Source organism: Ovis canadensis, chromosome 3 (genome assembly GCF_042477335.2).
Source record: "Ovis canadensis isolate MfBH-ARS-UI-01 breed Bighorn chromosome 3, ARS-UI_OviCan_v2, whole genome shotgun sequence".
Lineage (NCBI taxonomy): Eukaryota > Metazoa > Chordata > Mammalia > Artiodactyla > Bovidae > Ovis > Ovis canadensis.
Genome location: NC_091247.1, coordinates 4,802,410 through 4,823,674, shown reverse-complemented (window position 1 = coordinate 4,823,674; position 21,265 = coordinate 4,802,410). Strand labels below are relative to the sequence as shown.

Sequence of the window (21,265 nt, the reverse complement as noted above, 5' to 3'; positions counted from 1 at the left end):
ATCATTTAAAATGTAATTTTGTAAGTGATTCATGAGGCTACTGAAAAGAAAAAAAGGAGAGGACAAAGGGTGGATGAAGAGCTGGGAGGAGAGAAGGAAGGAGAAGGCAGGGAGAACCTGAGGCTCCAGGCTTGGCAGCCAAGACTCTGGCACAGGTCACTAGCTCTTGGGCTCAGTTCTCTCCTCCGTGAAAGGACAGCAAAGGCCTTCCCTGGCGGTCCAGTGGGTAAAATGCTGTGCCTCCCATGCAAGGGACCTAGGTTCAATCCCTGGTTACAGAACCAGATCCCACCTGCTGCAACTCAGAGCGCTGCATGCCACAGTGGAGATCGAGGATGCCACGACTAAGACCCAGGGCAGCCAAATAAAAATATTATTTTAAATGAAAGAATGAAAAGAGAGACAGACAGCAGTGCATCTGTTCGGGCCGCTCCTTGGTTGAGAAATAACACAAGGTGCCTAGCACAGAGTCTGAGAGCTTGCCGTTGCCCTTCAGGGGCTCAGTCGTGCCCGATTCTGTGAGCCCACAGACTGCAGGATGCCAGGCTTCCTGTCCACTGCCTCCTGGAGCTCGCTCAAACTCGTGTCCATTGAGTCAGCAATGCCATCCGACCATCTCATCCTCTGTCGCCCCCTTCTCCTCCTGCCCTCAATCTTTCTCAGCATCAGGATCTTTCCCAATGAGTCAGCTTTTTGCATCAGGTGGCCACAGTATTAGAGCTTCAGCTTCAGCATCAGTCCTTCCAATGAATATTCAGGGCTGATTTTACAAGTGTACAGCAAATGCTCTTTTTATTATTACTCCTACTTCTCATGGCTGCCACTTCTTCAGGGGTCTTTCACTAGAAACCCCGAAGGGAGACAGGGCTAGTGCTCAGGAGGTCTGTCCTCAGGGGCAAGGAGAGAGCCGGGAGGACTGTGCAGCCTTTCTCTCCCCCGGGGCAGCTGGTCTATTGGCAGCCTTCTGCCCACTGCACCACATTTTTAGTTTGCAAGCTAACTTTGTTTCTAATTATCTGCTTTGCAGTTGGATCTGCTGACCTTACATCTGAAGGACAATCCTGTATCTGCTTAAATGATCAAAAACAGTGCACATTTTACCCCCAAAGTCCATGGCTGGAAAATTACCTGTAGAACTGAGTCAAATGAAGACACTCATTTACTTTGTTTCATTTCTGGTCAGTTTCCATTTAATAAGGAGCATGCCATTAACAAGGCAAAAATAAAATTTATTTAATTCAGCAGACATGCATTAAACACAGGGAAAGGTTCTAATCGAAAGTATTATCTCACATCATACGCTGAAAATATTTCTAGGCTGATTAGAGTTAAGAGTATGGAATCAAATCACAGAAAACCATGGGAGGAAAAAGATATGACCATTTCCCAACTACTTTCTTCATTTAAAAGAAACACGGGACAAAAAAGAAAAAGACTAACAGATTTGACTAAATAAATATCTGTCAGTTAAAAAAAGAAAATATAATAAAATCTAAGGCAAACAACAATTTGGGAAGATATATGCAAAAATAAAAAAGCTTAATATTAATAGTGTTAAAGAAAAACAATGAAAAATATTTGTATAAAGTATGCCAAGATATGTGTTTAAGAATATTCCCTGTCGCATAATTTTTAAGTATAAAATAATCAGGCAATCTGTCCATCAACAGGAAAAAGTAAAATATAGAGGCTATATCCATACAGTGGAATAGCAAATGTATGGTGTTCATACATATGATCTGTATATTACTTAATGAAAGAGAATTATAAGATGTTTAATTAGAACTATATTTTGGTTTTTTGTTTTTTCTGTTAATTACACACACACACACACACACACACACAAACACACAAAGGTCCTAAAGAACTATTCATCAAGCTGTTAATAATGGTCATAAACAAACAAACAAAAAAGGCTGTATCTGAGTGGCAGGGGGAAAAGGGTGGGGAGGAACCCCACGCTAGCCATTCCCTTTTTACTTTTTAGAGCTCTATGTTTGTTTTGCAGCCACCCCTAACTGCTGGTCAACAGCCATTCTCCTTTACTTTCTTAGAAACAGAAGCTCAAGCTTTCCAACAGGACCCATTGCTGCCCAGCCAAAAAACTATTTCTCAACAAGACTTACAGCTAGGTATAACCAAGTGTCTAAGTTCTGACCAACAAACAAAATGTTTTGCCAGGTTCTGGGAAACCTGCTAGGAATGAGAATGAGATGATGGCTGGAGCTCCAGCAGCCATACCAGACAACTTAGAAACGAAAACTACACATGGCAAAGCAGTAAGATAAATGGAACCTGAGCAAGCTCCAGGAGTTGGTGATGGACAGAGAGGCCTGGTGTCCTGCAGTCCATGGGGTCACAAAGAGTCAGACACGACTGAGTGACTGAACTGAACTGAACTGAACTGAACTGGTCCCTGACAATACAGAGCTCCCATATCAACCACGGAATATCTTGCAAGGACTATGGTATTTACAGCCAATCCTGATCCTGATACAAACAAATGTATACGTCTAAACTTAGCAAGTGAAGAGGAGAGTGAAAAAGTTGGCTTAAAGCTCAACATTCAGAAAACGAAGATCATGGCATCTGGTCCTATCACTTCATGGGAAATAGATGGGGAAACAGTGGAAACAGTGTCAGACTTTATTTTGGGGGGCTCCAAAATCACTGCAGATGGTGACTGCAGCAACGAAATTAAAAGATGCTTACTCCTTGGAAGGAAAGTTATGACCAACCTAGATAGCATATTCAAAAGCAGAGACATTACTTTGCCAACAAAGGTCGGTCTAGTCAAGGCTATGGTTTTTCCAGTGGTCATGTATGGATGTGAGAGTTGGACTGTGAAGAAAGCTGAGCGCTGAAGAATTGATGCTTTTGAACTGTGGTGTTGGAGAAGACACTTGAAAGTCCCTTGGACTGCAAGGAGATCCAACCAGTCCACTCTAAAGGAGATCAGTCCTGGGTGTTCTTTGGAAGGACTGATGCTAAAGCTGAAACTCCAGTACTTTGGCCACCTCATGCAAAGAGTTGACTCATTGGAAAAGACTCTGATGCTGGGAGGGATTGAGGGCAGGAGGAGAAGGGGACGACAGAGGATGAGATGGCTGGATGGCATCACTGACTCGATGGACATGAGTTTGAGTGAACTCCGGGAGCTGGTGATGGACAGGGATGCCTGGCGTGCTGCAATTCATGGGGTCGCAAAGAGTGGGACACGACTGAGCGACTGAACTGAACTGATAGTCATTTTGGAAAGCCATCTGGTAATATGTACCAAGGGTGTTCCTAAAGTCCAAATCACACATCAGACCCCGGTAAGAGAGAGCATCTTCCACTCTGCCTCTCCACTGACAGCAGCTAGAAAACCCAGACAGCACGTAAGGGGCTATGATCTGAGGATTCTGAGAGGTGGACAGCAGCAGATAAATTAAGGAGGAAGACCAGAATGCAAAGTACCACTAAACCAGCGATGAGGGAACTATCTATTTATTCTCCAGCATCCCCAGCCTGAACTCAGCGCTGCCCGAAACCAGAAGCGTGCATCAGTGGAGACTATGCTCAATGAGTCAGGAAAGGGTCACCCAGCTCAGACAGTGGGCAAAATCGTCCCCTGTTGGACCTTCTCCTTCTCTCCTGTCTCAGCTCCTCTGCAGCTGTAGCAGGGACAGTGACAACAGCGTTAGCAGCTGCAATGGTGTAACAGACAAACTTAAGAGTGGTCCATTTTCAAGAATAGTAGCTTTGAGGGCCAGCTTGCTGATGTAATAGCCAATGGCCGTTGAGGACTACAAAACTAGAAAGTCTGGGCAGACAATGGGAGGGCGAGATGCCGAGGGTTTTCACACGGGTCCATTCCATTGGTGAATTTAAAACATAGGAATTCATCCTATTGGTGAATTCAAACCTTAAGAACAGGAATAGGTGCGCAGGAAAGGAGGATACAAGATGTCAGGGAGGGGCCAGCCATAAAGAGGGAAGGAACAAATCTAGGCGACGTCCGGGAAGGCCGTTCACCCCACAGTGCTCAGCCAATGAGGAACTGGGGGAGAGACTCGTGTGCCAGCAATAACTTGCTCCCGTGTGGACTCTGGGTCTGACTGCCCACCAGACACCTGATCTTGCAAGCCTGTCATTAAGGCCTCATTTCCCGCTGCACTTGGTGTCTCCAAGTCCATTTTTTGAGTTTGGGCTAGTGAGCATGTTTCTCACAATGGCAACCCCAAAGGGCCAGAAATTTTGAGGGTGTGGGGAACTTCCTTTCCAATCTGAGGCGCTATGGACCTGAAGGAGTGGAGGAACATGCTCCAACCCCTTAATTCTCTGCCCTCCAACTGTTTCATCCCAAAGGCAACAGGGAGAAGTATGCACAGCAGTGCAAGGAAGGCCCAGCGTTCTCGCCAAGGACCGAGAAGGAGAGGCCCAGAGAAGCGGAACGCAAGAGATCACAGAGAAAGATGTGCTCGCAGAAGCAACCTCCTAAAGTCGTTTATTAACTCCAGCACAAGCACAGGTTTACCCCTAGAAAGCCTCAAGCACACTCTCAACAACTTGACTATGGGATAGATGATCGCAAATTGCAAATATGAATGGCAGGAGCATGAGGCAGATTAGAAGAGCCACGCAAAGGCTTTGCAAACAACACAATGCAGCCACAACGCAGAAGGCTGATCTGAACCTGCAGCCTAAAACACACAGGGTCGATGGTGTGCTGAAAAGAAAAACATCCACATTCTCCACAGAAATTAAATAGAGTTTTCCTCATAATAACTGAAATGTCTAGGATACAAGCCAACATTACTTGGCATGTAAATGATAAGGAAAATTTCAATTCAAATAGGTAATGTAAACATACCACAAGATGACACTGATGTTGGAATTTTCTAATAAAGGCATTAAAATGGCTATCATAAAAATGCTCCAACAAGTAAGAGTAAACACTCTTGAAATGAACAGAAACACAGAAAATCTCAGCAAAGAAAAATACAAGGAAGAGCTAAATGGAATCTTTAGAAGCAAAAAACAGAAACACACACACACACACACCCCTTAGATCATTTGGCACCTTTGCAGTAGTTCAACTGGTAACCTACAGTTTTATAATAAAGCCTGTCCAAATCCTTGGGGAAAAAAAAAATCACTACCCTTTGCCCCAATAATTCTACTTTTAGGGCTCTATCCTTAGAAAGGACTTCTAAGCAAAGACAAAACTCTGTGCTTAAAGATACTTATTTCATCAATATTTCTAACAATGGTAAACTAAATGTCCAAGCTAACAGGGAAATACTACAGGAAAATATGGTACATGCCGTGAGTAGAGTATTCAGCTCAGTTCAGTCGCTCAGTCATGTCCCACTCTTTGTGACCCCATGAATCGCAGCACACCAGGCCTCCCTGTCCATCACCAATTCCCGGAGTTCACTTAAGCTCATGTCAATCGAGTCAGTGGTGGCATCCAGCCATCTCATCCTCTGTCGTCCCCTTCTCCTCCTGCCCCCATTCCCTCCCAGCATCAGAGTCTTTTCCAATGAGTCAACTCTTTGCATGAGGTGGCCAAAGTACTGGAGTTTCAGCTTTAGCATCAGTCCTTCCAAAGAACACCCAGGACTGATCTCCTTTAGAGTGGACTGGTTGGATCTCCTCGCAGTCCAAGGGACTTTCAAGTGTCTTCTCCAACACCACAGTTCAAAAGCATCAATTCTTCAGCGCTCAGCTTTCTTCACAGTCCAACTCTCACATCCATACATGACCACTGGAAAAACCATAGCCTTGATTAGACAGACCTTTGTTGGCAAAGTAACGTCTCTGCTTTTGAATATGCTATCTAGGTCATAACTTTCCTTCCAAGGGTAAGCATCTTTTAATTTCATGGCTGCGGTTACCATCTGCAGTGATTTTGGAGCCCCCCAAAATAAAGCCTGACACTGTTTCCACTGTTTCCCCATCTATTTCCCAAAATATTAATAACCTCAGATATGCAGATGACACCCTTATGGCAGAAAGTGAAGAGGAACTAAAAAGCCTCTTGACGAAAGTGAAAGAGGAGAGTATTACACAGTTATTAAAATTTAAATTTTCAGAAGGCTACATAATAACATGGTTAGTGTTCAGAGACTAAGTTGTGTCAGTCTCTGCAGCCCCATGGACTGCAGCACAACCGGCTTCCCTGTCCTGCACTGTCTCCCAGAGTTTGCTCAAATTCATGTCTGTTGGACTCAGTGATGCCATCCAACCATCTCATCTTCTGTCACCCCCTTCTCCTGTCTTCAATCTTTCCCAGCATCATAGTCTTTTCCAATGAATTGGTTCTTTGCATTAGTTGGCCAAAGTACTGGAGCTTCAGCTTCAGCATCAGTCTTTCCAATGAACGGTCAGAGTTGATTTCCTTTAGGATTGACTGGTTTGTTTTCCCTGCTGTCCAGGGGACTCTCAAGAGTCTTCTCCAGCACTGCAGTTAGAAAGCATCAATTCTTCAGCTCTCAGCCTTCTTTACGGTCCAACTCTCACATCGATACGTGAATGACTACTGGAAAAACCATAGCTTTAACTAGATGGACCTGTGTCAGCAAAGTAATGTCTCTGCTTCTTAATATGCTGCCTAGGTTGGTCATAGCTTTTCTTACAAGGAGCAAGCATCTTTTAATTTCATGGCTGCAGTCATTGTCTGCAGTAATTTTGGAGCCCAAGAAAATAAAATCTGTCACTGTTTCCACTTTTCCCCCATCTATTTGCCATGAAGTGATGGGACGGGATGCCATGATCTTAGGTTTTTTGAATACTGAGTTTTAAACCAGCCTTTTCACTCTCCTCTTTCACCCGTATCAATAGGCTCTTTAGTTCCTCTTCGCTTTCTGCCATTAGAGTGCTATCATGTACATATCTGAAGTTGTTTATATTCCTCCCAGCAATCTTGATTGTAGCTTGTGATTCATCCAGCCCGGCACTTCACAGAATGTACTCTGCATATAAGTTAAACTAGCAGGGTGACAATATACAGCCTTGACGTACTCCTTTCCTGATTTGGAACCAGTCCGTCGTTCCGTGTCTGCTTCTAACTGCTGCTTCTCGACCTGCATACAGGTGTTTCTCAGGAGGCAGGTCCGGTGGCCTGGTATTCCCATCTCCTGAAGAATTTTCCAGTTTGTTGTGATCCACACAGTCAAAGGCTTCAGAAGCAGATGTTTTTCTGGAACTCTCTTGCTTTTTCTATGATCCAATGGATGTTGGCAGTTTGATCTCTGGTTCCTCTGCCTTTTCTAAATCCAGCTTGTACATCTGGAATTTCTCGGTGCCCATAGTATTGAAGCCCAGCTTGAAGGATTTTGAGTATGACCTTGCTAGCGTGTGAAATCAGTGCAACTGTACGGTAGCTTGAGCAACCTTTGGCATTGCCTTTCTTTGGGATTGGAATGAAAATTGAACTTTTCCAGGGATTTTCCTGGTGGTCCTATGGCTAAGACTCTGTGCACCCAATGCAGGGGGCCAGAATTCAATTCCTGGCCAGGGAACTATATCCCACATGCTGTAACTAAGAGCTTGTATGCTACAACTAAAGATTTCACATGCCACAACAAAGATCAAAGATCCTGCCTGCCACCACCAAGACCCAAGGCATCCAAATAAATAAATAAATATAAATAAATATTTTTAAAAAAGAAAACTGACTTTTCCAGTCTTGTGGCCACTGCTGAGTTTTCAAAATTTGCTGACATATTCAGTACAGCGCTTTTACAGCATTACCTTTTACGATTTTAAATACTCTGGAATTCCATCAGCTCCACTAGCTTTGTTTGTAGTGATGCTTCCCTAAGGCCCACTTGACTTCACAATCCAGGAGGTCTAGCTCTAGGTAAGTGACCACACCATCATGGTTATCTGGGCAATTAAGACCTTTTTTGTATAGTTCTCCTGTGTATTCTTGCCACCTCTTCTTAATAGCTTCTGCTTCTGTTAGGTCCCTACCATTTCTGTCCTTTACTGTGCCCATCTTTGCATGAAATGTTCCCTTGGTATCTCTAATTTTCTTGAAGAGATCTCTAGTCTTTCCCATTCTATGGTTTTCCTCTCTTCTTTGCATTGTTCACTTAAGAAGACTTTCTTATCGCTCCTTGCTGTTCTCTGGAAGCTGCCTTAAGTTGGTGTATCTTTCCCTTTCTCCTTTGCCTTTCGCATCTCTTTTCTCAGCTATTTGTACAGCCTCCTCAGATCAGTATATCTACTACTGTGGGCAAGAATGCCTTAGAAGAAAAGGAGTAGCCCTCATAATCAACAAGAGTCTGAAATCCAGTACCTGAAAATGACAGACCTCAAAATTGACAGCATGATCTCGGTCCATTTCCAAGGCAAACCATTCAACATCACAGTAATAAAAATCTCTGCCCCAGCCACTAATGCCAAAGAAGCTGAAGGTGAATGGTTTGATGAAAACCTACAAGACCTTCTAGAACTAACACCAAAAAAAGATTTCTTTTCATCATAGAGGACTGGAATGCAAAGCAGGTCAAGAGATACCTGGAGTAAGAGGCAAGTTTGGCCATGGAGTACAAAATGAAGCAGGGCAAAGGCTAACAGAGTTTTACCAAGAAAACACACTGGTGATAGCAAACACCTTCTTCCAAAAACACAAGAGACGACTCCACACATGGACACCACCAGACAGTCAATGCTGAAATCAGACTGATGATACCCTTTGTAGTGGAAGATGGAGACAATCTATACAGTCAGCAAAAACAAGACCTGGAGCTGCCTGTGGCTCAGATCATGAACTCCTTATTGCAAAATCTAGGCTTTAAATGAAGAAAGCAAGGAAAACAACTAGACCATTTGGGTATGACCTAAATCAAATCCCTTATGATGATCCAATGGAGGTGATAAATAGATTCAAAGAATTAGATCTGGCAGACAGAGTGCCTAAAGAACTACAGACATGTTACAATATCATTATAACATTATCATTGATAATGTTACAATATCATTAAAAATTCTTGGGACATAATGGGAAGTGGGGGTGAGGGTAGCTTTGATTATATATAAAGAATGAACACAACAAAGCTAAACACAAAAGCATTAACCTAGAAAAAGAGACGAAAAGGAAAGAATATTAGTCTTAACAGTGCTAAACTAAGTACAGGGATTATGGATGGCTTTTTCTTCTTTTGGCTTCTGTTTTTCAGACTGGGATAATAAGTGCATATTACTTTGAAAACAGTAACTACTTCCTGCCTCCTCCAAAATGTTCCCTATCTTGCACTCTCAACATTATCTCTCAAGATACTAAGTCATGTTACAGATTTTCCAATCAAAAATTTTCTCTTGAGAATGAAAAAAATGTTTCTTGAATGCAGGAATCTCAATTACTCTTGTTTCTAGCCCTCCAGTCAAACACTTGGCAAGGAAAAACATTCCTACTGCTGATGGTTAATAAGTAATGTGAAATTATTCAGAACTACTCAAATCAGACCAGTCTTCCTTATTAGGAAAAAATTTTTAATAGGACACATTTGCAAGAACACCATTCCAAAGCAGCCTGGTCTCCATGGACAATTACAGAATGTCAAGCTGTCACACAGACACCACTAATAACTAAACTGTTCTTTTGATTCCTCCTAACTTAAAGGTCCCCACCTTTCCAAACCATCAAGGAGGCCCCTTCCCCTCCATCTGTTCTACCATATCAGGCTTAATATGAAAGGCTAACAGCAGAACCCCTCCGGGCCCGTCAGCCTGGCCATCAACCACACGGATAAGCCAGGCCACTCTGTGACCGAGCTCTGTCCTTCAACCGACACCCTGGTTACAGAGGTGGGGAGCAGGGATTGGCAGCATGCTGGGGTCTCATCCACTGGCGTTACAATGTCCAGGAGAAAAACAGACCATTCCGAAACCACAGCACAACTCACTGTGACTAATTTTCTGGGTAAAAAATGCACAGTGGGTTTCTGCCCTTTAAGCACTGGGGTAACTGCTTAGTTAATTAGAGATGTGCTGCTAAAGCAAACAGCACCGAAGGAGAGCAGAGTCAACTCTGGTACCTGGGCAATCTGGTATCTTCTTCAGTCTCCCTGAAATGTGATTAAGCATGACCTTTAAGAGGAGCAGATCAACAATCAATTTTGGGGAAACAAAACCTTGCATGGGACACGGGAGTGTGCCCTGTAGCGGGGGGAACCCACCATGGCAGCAGGGCCTCACCATCTCATCGTGCAGAAAAAGTTACCGAGATTTATCTCAATTGATTTTACTTGCAAGGAAAACACATCATAAAACTGCAACCTCAGCAGGATACTAAAGGTCGGGCTTGCTTTCTTGAGGGATGAACTTGATATCAATAGTTATTAGGACACATTCATACAAGATACACAGGAGAGATGGAGAGAAGATGCTGGTAATCTTACTTAATCCTGATGCGGCCCTAAATCAGGCTCTGCAGACTGTGGGAAAAATCAAGGAAGAAGTTCAGTATTCCTGAGACGAGATTCTGTGCGCATGTGCTCCTCTCCGGAGCCAGAACAGCAGCCAAAGGGTGATTCCAGAGTCCCGTGGGGAGAGCCCCTGCATGAGGGGCCGGAAGGCCACTCCCGCCAATGGCTCACTGCTCCTGCACTTCTCGTGGCAAGCTGGCAAGATCTGGTCCAATGTTCCACAGAGAACCAGGTCGGCTCAACCAGGAAAATCTACACAATCACAGAACATGGAGACTTGGGCAGGACCTTATGATCAGAAAGGCTGAGAAAGAAACACAGCAGTTCAAGCACTCAGCAGCTCATTCTGAACTTCTGCCCCACCAACTGCCGACAAGGCTGGTTCCCAGAACCCCATGTTACCCTAACCACACACTGAATCCTCAGGAAAAGCAGAAAACTGAGAACACTGCCAGAAAAAAATGGAGGCAATCCAAAGAGGACAAGGAAAGGTAAAATTTCTTTAAAAAAAAAAAAAAAGACTCGGAATGTGTATACACAGAGGCGTTCCACGATTTTAAAATAAAGTAATTCCTTTCTCTTAACCCTAACACCACAAACAGTCCTTGGGTTCAAACCCAAGGAACTGGAGGAATAAAATGTTTCTTACACTGTAGAACAGGCCTGATCGTATTTATCACCAACTCAAGAAACACTAGGACATTACTTGTGATGTCATATAAACAGCACTTAACTACGAATCAGGAAAGAAGGTCACAAGCAGGTGATATGGCAAAGTGTCCCACAGGAAGTGAGGGCAGGTGGGTCTTCAGGGGTAGAGAGGATCTGGGCAGGGCTGAGGAGAGAAGGATGCTTCAGAAGAGGCCCAACATCAGCAGAAGGGAATCTGGAAAGCACAAACCAACAGAAGACGGGATGCTCTGACTCCAGGAAGCACACAGGGTGTCAGAGGGGAGCAGCAGCTGGGGGGGCTGCAGCCTGAACGCCAGGCTGAGGAGAGCGGAAGCTGCCAAGAAGCCCACCACCGAGCACATCGCTGTGGCCGGAAGGGGAGAAGGCAGGCCACGGGTGGCAACTCACAACCTGATTTTGGCTAAAGATGCCCAACAAGTCACTGTAAGAGACAGGGTCCAGGCCCTGCTACATTCACGGGGAAAAGAACACTCAGTTCAGTTCAGTTGCTCAGTCGTGTCCGACTCTTTGCGACCCCATGGACTGCAGCACTCCACGCCTCCCTGTCCATCACCAACTCATGGAGTTCACTCAAACTCATGTCCATTGAGTCAGTGATGCCATCCAACCATCTCATCCTCTGTTGTCCCCTCTCCTCCTGCCTTCAATCCTTCCCATCGTCAGGGTCTTTTCTAATGAGTCACTTCTTCACATCAGGTGTCCCAAGTATTGGAGTTTCAGCTTCAGCATCAGTCCTTTCAATGAACATTAAGGACTGACCTCCTTTCGGATGGACTGGTTGGATCTCCTGCAGTCCAAGGGACTCTCAAGTCTTCTCCAACATCACAGTTCAAAAGCATCAATTCTTCGGTGCTCAGCTTTCTTTATAGTCCAACTCTCACATCCATACCTGACAACTGGAAAAACCATAGCCTTGACGAGACGGATTTTTGTTGGCAAAGTAATGCCTCTGCTTTTCAATATGCTGTCTAGGTTGGTCATAACTTTCCTTCCAAGGAGTAAGCGTCTTTTAATTAAGTCAATATATGCTACAGACAGAAAGTATCTTTTTTGACAGTAGAACATACTGACGGCAGGACTTCCCTGGTGGTCCAGTGGGAAGACTCCACCTGCCCATGCAGAGGACACAGGTTCAATGCCTGGTCTAGGACGAATCCACATGCCATGGGGTAACTAAGCCTGCGCTCCTCCACAAGAGAAGCACCGCAATGAGAAGTCAGTGCAGGAATGAAAAGCAGCCCCCCGCTCACCACAACTAGAGAGCCCACACGCAGCAACAAAGACCCAGTGCAGCCAAAAATTAATAAATAAATAAAATTTTTTTTAAAAAAAGGTGCCAACAGCAACACCTGGAGCAGAATGCCTTCACGGACTCTGAGGCTGGACCTCTCCCCCACCTCATACAGGCCTTCCTCTCCCCTCTCCCCCCAGACTTTCACCCTGCTTTAGTGTGTCTTTAAAGTACTTCTTACTCCCTGATATCAGTTATATTTTTTAGTTGTCTGGAGAAGGAGAGGGCAATCCACTCCAGTATTCTCGCCTGGGGAATCCCATGGACAAAGGAGCCTGGTGGGCTACAGTCCACAGGATCACAAAGAGTCGGACACGACTGAGCGACTAACACACACACCCCTCCACCAAGAATGTAAGCTCCATACGGTCAAGGACCTTGAGGCTTTTGTTACCACCATATCAACATCTCAGCATATAGTAGGCACTAAGCACATACTGGATGAATAACTGGAAAGACTCAGTGATGGCCTCGGTCAGTATTTCTCAGTCATAACTTGTCCAGGGAACCCTGATTCCACACACTCCTTAAAGTGAAGTCGCTCAGTCGTGTCCAACTGTTTGTGACCCCAAGGACTGTAGCCTATCAGGCTCCTCCGTCTACGGGATTTTCCAGGCAAGAGTACTGGAGTGGGTTGCCATTTCCTTCTCCAGAGGATCTTCCCAACCCAGGGATCAAACCTGGGTCTCCCGCATTGTAGGCAGATGCTTTTCCATCTAACCTACACATACATATATATACTCGCACACACACTGCCCCACATACATGCGCCATCCAACACACACACCCTGCTGCCAACGCTCTAATCAGTCTATCCTTTTTCAACCAAAGTGTCAAGATGGCAGTCTTTATTTTTATAATCAATGGTGAGGTGTGTCCCAAATAATGTGTTCCCAGTAACAGTTAAAGCACAGGAGCCTGTGAATTATTTACTCATATCAGAGCAGATTCAAGGTTATCCCCAACACATCTGCCACTCATTTGCATTTCAGTAAGCCTTCTTGAGTGGGAAAGAAAGACATAGCATTATAGCTAGCTAGGACATGGATTTCTGGAAGGATTAGCCCAAATGCCACCTGCACTTTGTTCTAAAACCTGACAATGCTGGGGAAAAGAGAGGGCTTGGCTTGGTCAGAGACTGGCCCCCGCTGGCTGAGGGTCTGTTTCCCTCCTCATCCCACCACTGCAATGCTCTCCAAGACCTCTGGCGTCTCCTGCCACACCCCTGAGCCAGACTTGAGACTGCGGAAATAAGCACCGTAAACAGAAAGGGGCTTACGGTACTGGTCCATATGGCGCAGGGTTCTGTCCAGCCTCCAGATCCGTGTCATCCAGTACAGTGGTCACTGGCCACATGTGGCTATGTGATTGAAATTTAATATTTAAAAATTTAAGATGTAGTCCTTCAGTTACACTAGCCACATTCCAAGTTACATGTCAATAATACCTACTATATGCCAAGAGTTGCAGGTCACTAGTGACTACCATACTGGGTAACCTGGAGAATATCTCCATCATCACAGAGTTCTCCCGGCCAGCGCTGCTACCGGCCAGAAAGGAGTGTGCCACGTGCCACGGTGAGGCCAGAAGGGCTGCAGTGGCGCAGACTGAAGGGCCAGAGCAGGCCCTTCCCTCGGCATCTTAACCATGACACGGCATTAAGTGCAGGATCACCCGTGCAAAAGGGGAACCATAATACAGACTGCGGTCTAGGAAAAAGGGCAACTGGAGAGAATAATGGGGCTGCCACTCGCTTTCTGATTTATTCCATCTGACTCAAGCATCAGCCTGGCCGTGATACAGGCAAGCTGCACGCAGCAGACCTCTCACGAGCAGAGACGGATGGCCACAGGGCAGACGGACCTCATACAGCAGAGGGACCAAGGAGGGAGGAACTGGCAGCAGCGGGTACCTGATCTCTTGACTCCAGGAAGGAGTGGCCTGGAGACAGCTATATTCTTGTATATTTCCTTTCAAAGGGGCCAGTTACCTGCCGACAAACCTCTGCTTCACAAGCAAAACATCTTGGAGAAGCACTGACATTTAATCTGCCAACAGCCCCTATTTTGAGGCTTCATAATAACAGGTTGATTCCACACACTGACTACCTAGTAGTCATGCGCTGGGTCTGTTTTTGTAGAGTCATACAGTGGCTCTCAGGATAAAGCCTAAGAACTCCGTGCAGAACTAACACTTCCAAGGTAAGAGTTAAATGCTCACGCAATGAGGAAAAAAAAAACTCTGTAACAAAACCCAGTCTCACTCAGGAGCAGTGAGGTTCTCCACACCACACTCCAGGTCAAGTGAAATGACTGCTCCATCCTGCTCTTTATGAATCAGCCCTTTGACGATTCCACAGAAAGATGGCTCAGAAACCTGGTAGGAAGCCTGGGTATAAAGAACACCACGGTAAGAAGAAAGAAGCTCACAAGCAGGAGGTGCCAATCTCTGTATGATACGCACCGAAGATTTGAATACAGAAAGGGGGCTGGAGGGAGTGGGGGAGAGAGGCAGGTGGGTTAGAAGAATAGGCGTACTTCTTACAACACACACACAGATGCATGGACATCCCAGTGAGTGCTTCCTACGTGTTAAACCCCGTAGGGAGGAACTCACAGGTCCCACCTCAGTCCCCACGACGACTCAACAAGGAGAACACCATCACTGAGCCCGTGTTACATACAGAGCGGAGCTGCTCAGACGCTGAGCAATGCGGCAGAAGGCACACAGCCCGGGAACAGCAGATGCGGGCTGTGAACCCAGGCCGCCAGGTTCCAGGACGCAGGCCTGAAACACCTGTGCTACAGGCCTGATGCTACTGCCCGGCTCCTCCTACTGCTCTCCTCTGTATATGTTATGTTCCAAGCAAAACAATCACGCCTCATTAGCCAAATACAGAGTTCACCAAAGTGTGCAAGCTGGGGTCTGCCAGGTTGAGTCTTGGGCTGTTCCCAGGTGATGCTTTTCATATCAGCAGCTCTGCAATACAATGTCTGTTAGAAAACCCATATACAATAAAGAAGTCACAAAGTTTCTTTTTTAAAGCCAATATATGTTAAGGAAAAAAGCTAATAAAAGGTATCAAGTAATCAAAAGTAAAAATGATATAAGAAGAAGAAGGTGGTTTGGGAATCTCATTTTTTTCAGATTGGCCGGTTTGGAAATCTAGTGAACACTTTATTTTTTAAACATTTGCTCACGTTGCCCTTTCTACCTGGAATGTTCTTCCCACCTTCTTCCGGACCCTCCGTGTCTGCCTGTTGCAAATCCAGGCGTATTTCAGGGGCAGGTCAGCACACACTCCTCCACAGTGTTCTGTACGGTATACTGACCAGGGTCACCTCCTCCAAAAGACCCTCGGAGGCGCTGTGTGCCTTTCTGGTGGGTTATGACCCTCTGCTCTGTACCACGTGGATCCGTGTCCCGGCTCACCTCTCACTGGACTGGAAGTCTTGTGAAGGCAGGGGCTTGTCTCCTCCCTGCCCCACCCAGTTCAGCACAGGAGGCCCTCAAGAAACCTTTCCTAAGTGATCACGCTGGGGCTGTCCCGAGCAGAAAGACCACTTCTGTCATCAACGCTTCCCTGGTAGCTAAGTCAGTAAGGAATTCACCTGCAATGCAAGAGACCAGGGATCGATTCCTGGGTCAGGAAGATCTCCTGGAGAAGGAAATGGCAACGCACTCCCTTATTCTTGCCTGGAGAACTCCATGGACAAGGAAGCCTGGCGGGCTCCAATCCATGGGGTTGCAGAGAGTCAGACACGACTTAGCAACAAAATAGCTATGTTTCAAACATCTCCTGAAACAAAAGACTGCAGAAGGAAGGTCATGAGCCACACCTGTAAAAACTGGAAATTCTTTTTACAATAATGCTCCAAGTTTTATTGTGAGTCTGCTGGCCTAAACTAGGACTGAGCTTTTTAAAGTCCTTCACAAACTGCCTCACCTTCTATGAGAACTTTATAAACAAAACACAGCAATTAAACTTGGGGCCACTGAAAACCACATGTACGACCAGATAAATTAATATTTACCCAATCAAACAGGACAGCAAAGACAATTAAATCAAGAAGGACTCAGATGTGCATCAATTCAGACTCCAGACAACTGAAACCTGCCCTTAAGATGCCTTCCGCTCACTCACAGCACCGCTAACCTGCTTCCAAGATGGCATGTTGGGAAGGGAAGGGCTGTGGACCGAGACCAACGGAGGGAGGTCTCCTCCTTACCCACCTGCTCACTGGAGTCCCCAGGGCAGCCGGACCACTACACCAACAGAGAGGACAGAGCACGGACATTAGTCAGACCTCTGTGACAACCAATTCTAACAGTCCTGCTGCTCTTCTTCGCAGAAAATAAACTGCTACTTATCGAGTCCTTATTATACGCCAGATGCCATGCTAAGTGCTGAAGGTATATTCATCAACAACCACCCAATGAGGAAGCTGTGCTGGTGAGGCCCACTTCACGGGCGAGAAGTAACGAGGGGCCAAGTCACCTGCCCGCAGACTCCCAGGGAGGGCTAGGGAGGGGAAGAGCTGGAACCTGGCAGCAGATGGAATCCGGGGCTTAACCGTCCTGCCATAGTCACGACGGAACCCGGGGCTTAACCGCCCTGCCATAGTCATGCACTGAGCTTTGCAATTTCACCCGCAAATGTAATTGACACCACATTCGCTCCCATTTCCACCATAATAACTATGGCATACTGTTTATTTCAGGCCTTCATTAAGTAACTTCATTAAGCAGGACAAATACTGGCAGTTTTTACAGCTCATTATTAGTCCTACAACGCACACTGCTCCAGTGAGAAATAAAGATTAATCTTCCTGCATCTGAAGATTCCTCGTCAGGGCCATTCTGACCGGGAAGAGGAGGGGCAAACCTCCACCTCATCAGCTGGGCACCCTGGCAAATCATCAGATGGCGAACGAACAGGAGAACTGCCAGGTGAAACATCACCAGCTTCCAAGTAGGCATGAGCCATGTCAGAAAAGCTACCTCCTGACTTAAAGAGTAAGAGAGAGGAAGGGATCGCCACGCTACCCAAGGACGCATGATGTGCAGAGGCGGCCCCTGGACGGACTGAGCACCATGCCTTCCCCTAAGAGCTGCCGCTCCAACTCCACGGCATGTCCGCTGGACCAGAACAGATGGCTGACTCCAGTTCCTGGTGGAAAGCAGAACTGCAAGGGCCTCGCCCAGCCCCCGGGCTCACCAGAGCTGAGGTGATTTAAACTCCGAGGCCCTGGAGCTGTTTGGCCCGGCCCAGCGCACCCCTCTGCAGACAGAAATGCCTGATGGAGACGCGGAGAGGCGGGACAGAGGGCCAAGACCACAGAGGCGCTGCCCTGGTTCCGACATCCTTCTGCTTCTCAGCGTCAGCCCCTTGGAAGGCCTCACTGCATTTCCTGCCCACTGGTCCCATAAAACACCCAATGAATGCCCCCTTTTCTGCATATATGAACACAAGTGAGTCTCTTCCTTGAAACCAAAAAAGCCCAGAAAAAGCAAAAGTAAACGCTGGCCTGTTATTACCTGTGGCAATCCCCAGACAAGCCCATTAAGCATGATTATTTCAAGCACTGGAGCTTGTCGAGGTCTCACTGGCCTCTAAGGGGAGCAAGGGGGGAGAAGGATTGTGGGCCACCTCAGGTTTCAGGCGAGGCGCCTGCCCTCTCCAGGGTTTGGCGTCCTCACCAGCAAGCCTGCAGAGACCACCGCGTCCAACCAGCCTCATGTGCAAGCCTCTAGGAGGTCAGATGTGATCACAGAGGGGGCTCTGGGCTGGGGTCTGCTGTGAGCAGTGTTCTCTGGGGGAACCAGACGTGGGCACAGCGCCAGAGGGCTATGAAGGAGCCTGAGGGAGCACAGAGCTGGGCACTCAGACATTCTCTGGCTTCCGCCACCAGCTTCCTTCTGCCTGCGTCAGTCAGGAATAACTTTGGTGGGTCCTCAGTGAGCTTCATTTTCTCCAGGAAAAAATGTAAGCACGTGGCAAAGCCAATGGGAGGCCAAAATTTCAACTCCTCAGAGACTAAATCAGCTAGTGACTGGAAAATTCTGCCTGTATCTGGGATTTTCTAGCAAGTAGTCCCAAGTATTACTCATCAAAGTGAAAAGACTCCTGAGTTTAGGACTCGTAAGCCCCTTGAAGGCAGAGAACTGAGTTTATGTTTCTTCAAGACACTGAAGAACCAATGTTCCCCCATTATGCTCTCAGCCCCTCCTTGACAACGGCGAGGAAGCTGTCACCACGCTGGTTCCAGTGAGGCAACAAATACAGTGGGATATTCTGTGCTCAAGGGAAAAAATACGGAAAGTGACAGTCCTGAGTTTTGTTTTGTTTTTTTTTACATTAAGTATTTTATGAGACTTAGCCACCAATTTGAAAGTAAAATCTTAGTATTAGGCTGAATGAAAGTATGTTGACCATATGAGATCATTTGAAAGTCATACATAAAATGCATGATATAATGTGCATTGTAAGGATTCTGGTCCCCTCTTCCTACTGCACAGAGAGGCAAAGTGCACTCCATTTTCTTTTTTTTTAAGCAACTGGAAGGTCATGTGAAGGACACTGACAGAAATATCTTGGTCCTCCAGATCCACACCTCTACAACTTCAGTGAAAATGTATCAAAAGCTAAGGATTTTGTAACCAGCTCCATCATCAATATATCATATGGTACTTATTCTAAAACCTTTTGAAATCACAACACGTCTGAAAATGCTCTCTGGCAGCCCTCGTTCTCAGCAGTCCAAAAAACTCACATCTTACAATCAACAGCAGCTTACTGTCAATAAAACAAACGCCACTTGGTGAAGGCGCCACCCCTCATCAGTCACACCACCTCCCCATCCCTGAAGCGAACTAACAAACCCACTCGAGCCGCATCTGGAAACCCTGGCTGATCTGAAAGGAGGAAGCAGCAGCGGTGGGCTAGGTGTCCTCAGGACATAGGTGTCCTCAGGACATCAGAGAGAAAGGGAACAAATCTCCCGTCCAGGGATCAAAGAGAACAGCTCTCCACAAGTCAAACGAGACCTCCCAGATCAGAAGCCAAGCAAGTGTTTCTCCTTTCTCAAAAGCTTCTAATTCAACTCCTCACTTCGGGGAGGGGCTCGTATCTCAGGGAGGGTAGGAGGGAGCAGAATCACCCCACAGTAGCTCTGGACCAGCGTGGGACTCGGTTCAAGGGAGGCAAGCTTCAAGTTTAAACAGTAATTTGTGTGTAATTATCCTCGCAGGTTGATACAAGATAGTTAGATTAAATAAATTAATCAAAGTACAAATTGTGCTGGCAAGCTCCAGCGCCTGGCTTCTCCTAAGGCCAAGCTGGCAGCAGCACCAGGGCTGGGATTCACAGCCCCCGGATCAGAGCTGGCAGGTGACGGGGGCAGGAGAGAGGCAGTCACGCTCCCGGGGACGGGAAGCCAGGGTGGCAATCGGAGGGGCGGGCGGGAGGAGGGCTCCGCTGAGCCGTGACAGTGGAAGCCTTAAACACCAGATCCATTACAGCCTGAACGCCCACGGCCATTTACACAACGCGGCTGGAAATAAATCCTCAGGAAGGCAAGACCTAGGGGAAGCAGCCATTAATATGCCTCGCCCGCAACACAGCTCAAGCCAGATCGCTCGTCCAACAAGATGTGTGACCAGGATGCTTTCCTCTCCCCCAACCCACTTACTCAGAAGTCACGTTATCATCGACACATGAGGATCAATGCTACTCTATTTCATTAGCATACTCCTAAGACCTAACATTTATTGAGCCTTAGGCAAAGTTCTTTACTTAATGCTAATGACCCAAGAAGGGAAGAACTGCTATTATTCCCATTTGAAGATGTGGAAACTGAGACTCAAGGACCAAGGGGCCTGCCCAAGGTCACACAGTAAACAAACCACGGAGCCAGGATCAATCCAGATAGGTAGCTACACTGCCAGGGGAGGAGGGGAGACTCAAGGAAGAAAAAAATATTAACAAATGAAGGAAAACTATTTCCTTATAAAAGAACTGACTTGCAGGAACATCATCTCAGGTGAAGCATGCAAAATTAGAAAGCAGGCCCCTGCTATGAGCTGAAGTAACAGTGACACACAGCCTGGCAGAAAAGCACACCCCGGGCCAGCGGCAGACAGACCCAGCCTGAAGAAGCTGGGCCAAAGGAACACGGGAGGGGAGCAGCAGAAAAGCTTGACAACTCCGCTCCTGATCGGGTCAGCGGTCAGCTCCATCAACCCATCAGCTATGGATACGTCACAAAGCGAATTCTACACTGGTCAACTGACCGCCGTCTTCTTTTGCAGCTGGTGGGGGTGCAGGCACACAGGACAGGGTCTGCCACTGCCCTCCAATGGGGCCCGCTGCCCAGTCCCACTCAGTGGTCACGTTTCTCTGAAAGCTTCATCAGAGTCACCCTTTCGGAGCTCCTGCAGGAAACCCTCCACACTTTTCCACCAATTATACTCCACCACTCAGCTTCCAAATTCAATTTTCAAACAAACTGTTCCAGGGATTTACCTAGCGGTCTAGTGGCTAAGACTCCAAGCTCCCAATGCAGCAGGCCCAGGGCCGACCCCTAGTCAGGAACTAGATCTGGCAATGCCCCAACAAAGGCTGAAGATCCTGAGTGCCACATCTGAGACCTGGCGCAGCCAAATAAATAAATACCTAAAGTAATAATAAGACATTCTGAAGGGCTTCCCTGATGGCTCAGCAGTAAAGAATCCGCATGCTATGCAGGAGATGTGGGTTTGACCCCCGAGTTGGGAAGATCCCCTGGTAAGCAAATGGCAACCTGCTCCAGTATTCTTGCCCGAAACAGCCTCCAGACAGAGGAGCCTGGCGGGCTGCAGT

At 46.6% G+C, this 21,265-nt stretch overlaps 1 protein-coding gene across 2 annotated transcripts in view; it reads right to left on the bottom strand.

Moving 5' to 3' along the window:
• MED27 (mediator complex subunit 27) overlaps window positions 1-21,265 on the bottom strand; it is a 216,849-nt gene that overhangs the window by 178,832 nt on the left and 16,752 nt on the right. The window lies entirely within an intron of this gene.